A 10,147-nucleotide genomic window follows, 5' to 3' on the forward strand; every position below is an offset into this window, starting at 1 on the left:
TTTGTTGTTCCTGTTTTTGGTGTCATATCCAAGGTCATGAAAATTTACCCCTATGTTTCTTCTAAAGTCCATGTCTTTTGATGTGCATATATATTGATTTCTGTTGGGTCTATATCAAGAAGTGAAATTGATGGATCATACGGCATACACATGTAGAGCTTTAGCAGATGCTACCTAAAGAATTTTCCAAAGTGTTTGTACCAATTTTCAAAGCCATCTGAAATGGATGAGTGTCCCAAGTGCTTTCCATTCTTGTCAACACTTAGTATTTTCAGGTTTTTTTCATTTACACTATTTCTGGTGGGTATGTACTCATATCACATGGTAGTTTTAATTTGCAATTCCCTGAAAATTATGTGTGAGTACCTTTCACTTTGGCCATATGGATAATTCATTTCATAAATGCCTTTTCTGGTCTTTTGCCCATTTGTTTTAAAATTGGGTTGCCTGTATTTTTTTTAATTGACTTGTATATTTTTCATATACTCTGGATACAAGTCCACTGTTGTACTATAAGTATTGCAGACACTTTCTCCACTGTGTCACTTGTCTTTTCACTCTCTTAATAGTATCCTTTGATGAACATAAGTTCTTATTTAATGAAGAAAAATTTATCAATCGTTCTTTTCTGGTATTCCTTATGTCTTGTTTAACAAAAACCTCTCCCTTCCATAGGGTCATGTAGATATTTTTCTATGTTTTCCTCTAGAAACTTTATTTTTCACCTTCGATGTTACATCTATAGTTCCTTCAAGGAGCACATAATCCCTATGTTACAAAATTATTTCAGAGAAGAGAAAAAAAGGGAGAGCTTCACAACTCATTTTATGAACCTACCACAACTCTGAAGTCAAACAGATACATATAAATCTCTGATAAATTTATCTACTGATAAAAGTAAATTTTTAAAAAGCTCTAAGGCAGTGGCAAATCAAGTTCAGCAGTTAGAGGGAGAAAAAAACGAATGCAACACAGCTATGTAGGGTTGGACGCAATAATGCAAACTATTAATGTAATACATCCTATTAGCGGATTAATGGAGAAAATATATATGATCATTTCTAACAATACAGAAAAAGCACTTGATAAAATGCAATACTTATGATATTATAAGAAAAAAGTCTTACAAAACTAAGACTAGAAGGTATTTCTTAACCTTTTTTAGTTATATTATCAAAAACTTATAGTAAGGTAGGGGAAATAGGGAGAGGTTGGTAAAATGGTAGTATAAACTTTCAGTTATAAGAAAGTTATAAGAAAAAAGTCTGAGGATTTAATGTATATCATATGGTAACTATAGTTGATAACACTATATTGTAAAACTGAAATTTGCTTAAAAAGTAGAACTTTAGTGTTCTCACCAAAAAAAAAAAAAAGAAAACTGTATGAGGTGACAGGTGTATTAATTAACTCAATGCAGGGAATACCTTCACAATGTATACATATATCAAATTATCATGTTGTATACTTTAAATATCTTACCATTTTATTTGTCAATTATACCTCAGTAAAGCTGAAAAAATACAGTTAATAACATCTATTATGTTCTCTTTTCTGCATAATTTTCCTTTCTTGTTAACGTCTCTGTGTGTGTTTAATTTAATTATGTTAGTTAGTTAAAATATAAATGTAATAAAGGCAAATGTTTTTGTCTTTAGCTGTATCCCCAGCACGAAGAACTATTCCTAGAACACAGAAAATGCTCCATGGCTTTTAAAAAATGAATAAATGAATGATATCTAAATCAAAATTTGCATTTGGGAAAAATTATAGTACTTTCTTTTGGCATTTCTCTAGAAATAAGCAGTTATATACAGGCCACGTTTGTATGTATAAAAATATACACATTTATATGTATATAGTACTTATGTATGAAAATCGTTCTGATGATTAATTTTTAAAACCCTATCTGATAGGGGAAAAAAAACACAAAACCTTCAGTAAGCTGTCATACTTGATGAGATTTTAGAGGTATTCCTATTGAAGTCAGGAACATGAAATTCAGGATCATCTCTCTCAAGTAGGCCCTTAATGCTGACTGGCAATCACACTATATTTCTCTATTCTATTGTCTTCTACTCTATTCTATTCCCCTTCCCACTCTTTGATGATTATGTCACATATTTTCCCTCTTGTCAAACCTCCAATACATACTCCCATTCTTCCCTACTCTCAGCTAATGATCTTGCTTCTCATACATTAACAGAAAACCTCAGATGAGAACTTCCTCAAGCTACCACCATCATGTCTCTTTCAATATATTCTGTTCTTCTCTCCTAATTCTGTAGACAAACTCTCCGTACTCCTAGTAAAGTTCAAAGGCTAATCCTTCCACCTGTGCCACAAGTCTATGTCTATGGCTGATTTCACGCTACAAAAGCAAAGCTGAGTAGTAGTGACAGAGACTGTACTGCCCACAAAGCCTAAAATACTTACTATTCAGCCCTTTAAAGAAAAAACTGGCTTGAGTCTTGTACTAGATCATCTCCGCTCTCATCTAATATGGACACTGCTGGTTGAAAAGGCCCACTAAGTCCCATGCATAAGAATGAAGTTAAGATCCACACAAGACCCATACAACATCAGAGACATATCAGAGACTGATGACAAAGAAAGGATCTTAACAGAAACAGGTCACATATAAAGGATGAAGACTAAAGGACATAAGACTTTTCAAAAATTATAGTACAATCCCTTAAATTTTGAGGGAAAATTATTTCACCTTAGAATTCTATACCCAGACCAGCCAAATTATCAACCAGGTGTCAGGGTAGAAAGAAGATATTTTCAGCAATACAAACATCTCAAAAATTTCACCTCCTCAAATATCCTTTCTTGAAAGTTACTGAGGGATGTATTTCACCAAAACAAAGGGGTAAACTGGAGAAAGAGGAAGACATGGATCGAGAGACCATAGGCTCTAATGCAGGGAAAAGGCAAAGAGAATTCACAGAATCATGAAGGGAAATCACAAGCTAAGACCAAGCAGAGTGGAGAGCCCCCTTGCAGGTCTGAGCAAAAGGATGGAGAGCCCTGGGATTTTTCCAATTAAAAAAAAAAATCGAATGATCAGTTACCTGATGTGTTTGAACATACTGAGACAGTTTCTGGGGAAGAAAAAAACAGAGACAAATAGGAAACTAAGCAAAAAACAAAAAAGAAAAATTTTAACTCCAAGAAATATCATCATAGTACACTGCACAGTTCAACAATAAACATGCATACAAAATCATAATAATGCAAACAATAAACAGCATGCTATAACTATATTAGGAGATAAAGGGAGAGGAACTTCAGGTGGCATAAGAACCCAAAACCATAGATAGACTCATCTTCCACAGGAGGAAGCCAACAGATATCTAAAATTGAAAAACAAGTAATATCTTAAAATATGGACGTAAATATTATAAAAAAAAACAGCTAAAAGTATCAAAAATGGTTGCTCTAGGAGCAGGACCTGGCAGGGAAAGTTGTACAGGGGAGTGGTGTTCTTCATTTTAAGTCTTATAGTACAGCTTTCTTTTTAACTGCACAGTTCTATTATTTAAAGTCAAAAGTTAATTTTTTTTTCAAAGAACAAACAAAACTAGTGAGCTTTGTATCATTTAATACCAATTAACTCACTCACTCCACAAATTTTATCTGGGTATTAACTATGCCAGGTACTTTTCTAGGTGCTCGGAATGCATCAGTGAACAAAACTAAGTCCCTGCCCTCATGAAGTTTATATCCAGAGGGAAGAAGATAATAAACAAAATCAATGTATGCTATAATGTCAGATAAATTAATGTTCTGAAGACAAATAAAGGTGAGGGTAGAGTGTAATGGGGATGCTGTTTAAGTAGGGTTTTCAGAAAAGGGCTGTCCAAGAGTCAACAAAAAGGAAATCGAGATAAAAAGGAAAAATCTGTTTTGAGAAAAGGTTATGTAAATAAGATAACAGAAGGGTACCAATTAAGCTCAAGGTGAGAGCTTCATTTTAAGCCTCTCATACTCTAAAGCCATGTATCATTCAAAAGCCAGTACCAAAGTTCCCTGTAGTGGCATACATAAACTGTCAGGCACCGTCAAGCTAAGTCCTATGAACATTGCTGTTCATACTCTTCCTACATCCCTAACTAGCCATTACTTATTAAAGTGACTGACTAAATTTATACAAACTTTTTTCTCTCCATAGAACAGGTGGATGTCACACATTTCAAACTCCAGTGTTTTTATTCCTATTACATAGTTAAAAGTTTTCCTAAATCAAAAGTTCAAGATGTTAATCAAGAAAGATTCCAGATTAATTCCAAGTTACCGAAACTATTCGCATCCGATCTTCATTTTCTCACTAAAGAGAAACCCTAAACCAGAGTTTCAGGCTATTGAATTATCTTTTTATTGAAAACTGAATAACTAAAAAAATGTAGCATCCAGATTAAAGCAACGTTTTATTCCAAATACAGTTGTTACACAATAAAAACCTCATATTCAGAAAAGAGGACTGATTTTAATGTCTTATTCTCAAAACACTTATAATTAGAAGTGAATCCAAACTGCCTTTTTTTATATAGCAAAAAAAGCAGTACTTTTAGATTTTAAGTAGGTCTTAAAGTTTAACTCACAAAAAGAAAACAAATTCAATTAATTAAATCTCAATTAACTGTTGGGCTTAAAGTTTAAAAATTATTTTGAAATTTCTGGAAAAGCAGGCTAGTAGCTGTAGTATAGCACTGGATGCTGCTGCTCTCCCCATCCACACTCCCCAGCTGGTGCACCGCATTATAGTAAGAGCTACAACTTGGGTTTAGGTTCACTGCTTGCTTATCGGTGGTGTGCTAACATCTTTAAACCCATTTCCTCATCTAAAATGGAGATAATAATGCCTACCTAAGGTCAGTGTTAATTGTTGGCACTCCTGTAAATAAGAAGTACCAAAACATTGAAGTATCGATAATATATATTAAAAAGCTTTGTAATCGGTGAAGAACTACACCAATGTTTGTCATATTTCAATTTAAAAAAACAACTAGCACTTTCAGTCAAAATTCTGATTTTAGTGATAATGGTTATCAGATTCTAAGGAAGAACAACGAGACCTTGGTCCACTCACACATACACAGCCAGAAGAAGAAAAGATGATTTTTTTTAAAATTTAGACTTAAAAAAAAAAAGAATTAGACTCCCTTATAAACAAGTGTCAAGAGAGCATTTTTAGCAAACATTTAACTATATAAACCAAAAGAATAAAGCTGTTTAACCACATGTAAACTGTGCACCATGTGACTGCAGGTAGAATGTTTATTTTTGGTGTACTTGGGAACCAGATGCCCAAAGTACATAAACATCAGCATATTTTTAAAACAACTGTCTTAATGCTTTTGTTCACTGAGTAATAATTCCCACTATTCTTAGAAGGAAAAACACAACAAATATCCTTAATCAAAAAAACTCATCAGAGGGGTTTTTACTTCTGAAACTTTTAAACTAACACTAAACAGTGTTATCTGACAATGAAGCAGTAGACTATTTTTGCCTACTTACCCTTTAAGCTCCATCAGGGCACAGACCTTTTTCTCTGTTGTATCACCAACATCTAGACAACTAACTGGCACCAAATAGGAACCCAATAAACATGTGTAGAATGAATGAATGAACAAACTGGACCTCTGGACAAAAGCTGAAGTGTTTTCAGTTGCAACAGAACAATTTCACCTGTACATCTATCCATCATTCACTACAAAAAACTACTGTCTCAACTGTAATGACACAAAAAGCTGAAAAAGACAAGAACTGGATACATAAACACACACAAATACATCACTCACGTGTATAATAAAAGTACACAAAGTAAAAGATTAACGAAGCCAGTTTCATAGTAGTTATACTTTCCCTCAGGAGATTTTGGTCTGTTCTTCCTGATAATCAAAATATACATTAGAAAAGCATGTTGCAATATTGATAACACAGCACTATCTTTAAAGTTCTGTTGCAATCTGGAATAATTTAGCCAAAATGAACAATATTTCCAGAGTCCCACCCTGAGTATTTTAAAGTCAAATTCAAATTAATTGAAAGAAAGGTCAATGAATGAATCAAATGAAAAAAACGTAGATCTTGCCATTTCAAAATTATTATACTGAATTTTAAAAAGAGAAAATCTAAGTTTAAAATAAATTATGTTAAAATTATTTATTCAAAAAGGCATCTTAGGTCCTTACACATGTCCCTTAAGCTAGTAAGACAAGTACTTTCCAAATCTTTGAAGCTAGATGATAAACTTTATGCCTACAGAGCTCGAGTAAGAGGTTCTTTTTACTAAAATAACACTGTTTGGATAAGTTCCTTTATAATTCTAAAGTCTACAGTAAAATATGCAGCAGTAACAGTAATACACATTATGATTTTACAGCACTAGGATAAGCATAATTATCTGGATGGAACAGGCTTTTACAGCTAGCAAGCTATGACTTGCTATGACTGTAATACTATGCTGCACGGATCGAAAAGTTTCCCAAAATTCTGATGGTCATCTTCAGAGAGACTTACACAAAGTCGATCTGATGGGGAATACAGAAAAACACCAACTCATAAACACTGGTACGAAAACAAAGCTCTCTACAGCAACTATAGCGTTGAAATTTTAAAACCCAGGGCATGTAAAAGATAAAGCTCAATTAATTGCTGCCTGTATTTCCTACTTTACGGTCTTAAACGCCAGGTATTCGATATTCCTTTTTAGCGCTCTCTTAAACAGAAATTTAGTGTTTCAATGGCCCCTCCTCCACAGCTAACATCAGTGCCCTTTCTTCCTCCTCCCTCACCCCTCCCAGTTAAAACAAATTAACATTTGTACTTAGGTACCTCCTATCAGCTCGCAGCTTCTTCCCAAACACGCCCACGTACACTGAAACTGGCCTGCGTCTACAACACAGCTACAGGAAAAGCGCTTTGATGGGGGCAGGTGGGGGATAATGTAGCTCCGCACAGGTTTACTGCTATTTTCCAGATACAGATAACAGCTTCTCACTCCTGTCTCGGGTTTTTTGCAAATCACCTCCAAAGCATGGTGTTTATGAGCCTGCCTAATCCGATACTGCAGTAGAATCCCGGATATTTGCAACTGTTTGATCAGATCGTGGGGAACCTCTTCTTTTTTTCAATACGCCCGTTCCTAGCGGTACAGCACCGGATCTCGGGCAGCGCTCCAGGCCCCGCGTCCTGCCGCGCGCCCGGCCCGGGGCCAGCGCAGGACCGCCCCTCTGGGTACGAGGCCGGCGGGCGACTAGGGCTACGGACCGCTCCGCAACAGGTCACCCTGACCGCGAGACTGCGGGTCCGCAGGCGGCCAGCTGGGCGGCCGGGCTTCGGGGGCGCAGCTGCTAGGGCCGGGGAGGGGGTGTGGCCCGGCTCGGCGGGTCCCGGCTCCCGGAGTCCCAGCTCCAGCTCACCTGAAGGGAGGCTGAGGCGCCGCTGGGCGCCAGGGTAGCGCGGGCGGAGCCCGGGGGCTTCCGCCACCCAGGAGAGAGGGAGGCGAGGCGGGCTCGGAGGGTCGCCGCGCCCCCGGCCTCGGGACAGAGACCCGGAGCCGGGACCCCATGGCCGCCTCCTGACGCCGAGAGCGAGCCGCCGAGGGAGGCGCGGCCCTGGGTTCCCAGACGCCGGCCCCCCTCCTCCCTCAGCCCAAGCTCCGCAGCTCTCTCTCCGCGCCGGGGTCGAGCAGCGCCGGGGCCCGCGGCCGGGAGATCAACACACCGCAGCGCCCGAGCCGCCGCCATTCCCCGCGCCGCCGCCGCTGCGGCTCCGCGCAGCCCGGCGGGGCGCAGCGCTCCCACCTTCCCTCCCCCGCACCGCCCACCGAGGCTCCGCACCAGGCCCACGGCGAGGGCACCGACCTGTGCAGCCGCGGCAGACGCTTCGGAGATTGGACAGACGGCGCCGGCCCCCCCGCTCCGCCGCTTTGCAGCCGCCGCCGCCTAGGCTAGCGCTCGGCGACCGGAGCAGTCGGCGTCTCTCATTCAGCGCCGGCCGCCACCGCGGCCGCTCAGGGGAGGGGAGTGAGCTGGATCCACCCCATCCGCGCCGGGGGTGGGGGAGGAGAGCGGACTGGGCGGGGGCGCGCGCCGAGCAGGCGGGGCGGAGCCGCGCTCGCGCACCAACCGAGCGCGCTCGCGCGGGCCCCGAGCGCCGCGGCCGGCGGGGTCTTCCCGGCGCGCGCCCAGCTAGCGGCTCTTCAGCTGTGCGGAGACCAACTGCTGCAGGGGGCCCGCGGCCGCGGCGCGCGCCAACAGCCGCAGTCCCTCTGCTGGGTGCCCGCCCAAAGGAGGGGCCGCTACCGGCCAAACGAGGGGGCGGGAAGGGTTGGCGGACTGACAGGTGTGGCCCCCGCAGCAGCCCCGCCATCCGTTCCCCGCATCCGGCCCTCCACGGTGAAATCCCCTGTGGTGGCCGTCTCCTTCAGCGCAGGCACCTCTTCTTTAAGGCCAGAGAACAAAGTCTGGAAACACTTGGGCTCCAGATCAAATATCCTGCCCGCGCCAGCCGTGTTTTTAGAAGTCGCTGCGCACAAGTGAGGGGGTTCCAAATGTGAAGAGCCACCCCACTGCCGTAGGATCATAAATTATAGTGATCAATACTCTCACATATTAAGATTCGAGAGGCGTTAGAAGTAGGCCTTTGTGTGATGCCCTTGGCTTAATGAGCAAATGACAGAAATCTGGCATCCCTTGGGTCTCAAATTGATGAGTTCCAGGTGAGCAGTCTATTCACGTTGAATGCAAGAACAAGATTCTGAAATATTAAATCTTTCCTGTGAATGAAAAAGGAATGGATTTGGTTAAACTGTGAAAGGGTGTTGTTTCGGAGGGTGCACTGTATGCGGTGGCCTACTTAGAATTAGCACCATTTGATGCAGTGTGACTATAAATGGAAGGTTTTAAGTGAGGCACCTTTGTATATGCTATCATTAGACCGTTTAGAAATGGATGATTATTGGATAATCTGCAGCCCTTTCTCTAGGCAATATGCAGTAGAATGTGGAAGGAATACTGTGTACCAGCATTGTGCATAAAACATGAAAGGGCCAAAATTATTCTCATTTGGTTTCTTTCCTCTCTTTAATAACCACTAAACAGAATGGATTAATCGTGATATTGAAGAATGCTAATTATTTCCTGCTTTGATTGCCTTGTGTCATAGCCCTTCACTCTAGTTAGGGAAGCTTGAATGCCCTTCAACCCCTTTCTTTCAAATAGTTACTTCTTTAAAGCCTCCCTCTCCCCCACCCCACACCCAAAGGTAGGTTAAAAAACAAAAGCAACAGAAAAAAAAACATAGGTTAAGCTCATGGTTCTTCATTTTTATTTCATTTACTCTTAAAGAAAGTCTTAAAAAGAATCATGATGAACTCACTAGAAGCAGAGAAACCAAAACCAAAACAAAACAAAAGGGCTTCCCTGGTGGCGCAGTGTTTGACAGTCCACCTGCCGATGCAGGGGACACGGGTTCGTGCCCCAGTCTGGGAAGATCCCACATACCGCGGAGCGGCTAGGCCCGTGAGCCATGGCCGCTGAGCCTGTGCTCCGCAACGGGAGAGGCCACACAGTGAGAGGCCCACGTACCACAAAAAAACAAAACAAAACAAAACAAACCAAAAATCTTTCAAATGAGAATAGACCAAGGCACAAAAAAAAAGGAAAACAGACTACTGGTGAAAAGGGGAGAAATGTATGATGCATACAAGAAGTTTTCCCCTAGATGTTAATTGCTTCAGGTTCCAAAGGAACAACAGGCAAAGAGAATTAGCAATTGGAGGAAAAATCCTTCCAGTTGGGTAAATCAAGTTGGGTAAATATTTAATCTTTTTTAAGTGTTAGTAAGGCAGAAATAGAGACACAGATGCAGAGAACAAACATATGGACACCAAGGGGGGAAAGCAGTGGGGGCTGGGATGAACTGGGAGATTGGGATTGACATGTATACACTAACTTGTATAAAATAGATAACTAATAAGAACCTGCTGTATAAAAATAAAATTTAAAAAAAAGAAGTGGCAAAAAAAAAGATTAAGGAAAAGGTAGATGGCTATGTGCCGACAGTAATACATACAATTATATATGTATATATTTATAAGCATATATGTATATATATCCCATTATCACTGCTT

At 40.8% G+C, this 10,147-nt stretch overlaps 1 protein-coding gene across 3 annotated transcripts in view; it reads right to left on the reverse strand.

The window, feature by feature from the left end:
• Nucleotides 1–8,188, reverse strand: part of RALGPS2 (Ral GEF with PH domain and SH3 binding motif 2) — a 163,904-nt gene extending 155,716 nt beyond the window's left edge. Inside the window, exon 1 of one of the 3 annotated variants that reach the window (XM_079929852.1) lies at nucleotides 7,878–8,188. The gene's annotated coding sequence lies outside the window, so the exon portion shown is untranslated. Of the gene's footprint in view, nucleotides 1–7,433; nucleotides 7,569–7,877 lie in introns of those variants that run through there. The other 2 variants (XM_079929854.1, XM_079929853.1) reach the window with 2 other exon arrangements.
• Between the last annotated feature and the right edge of the window lie 1,959 nt (nucleotides 8,189–10,147).

Source organism: Stenella coeruleoalba (genome assembly GCF_951394435.1).
Source record: "Stenella coeruleoalba genome assembly, chromosome: 1".
Taxonomy (NCBI): domain Eukaryota; kingdom Metazoa; phylum Chordata; class Mammalia; order Artiodactyla; family Delphinidae; genus Stenella; species Stenella coeruleoalba.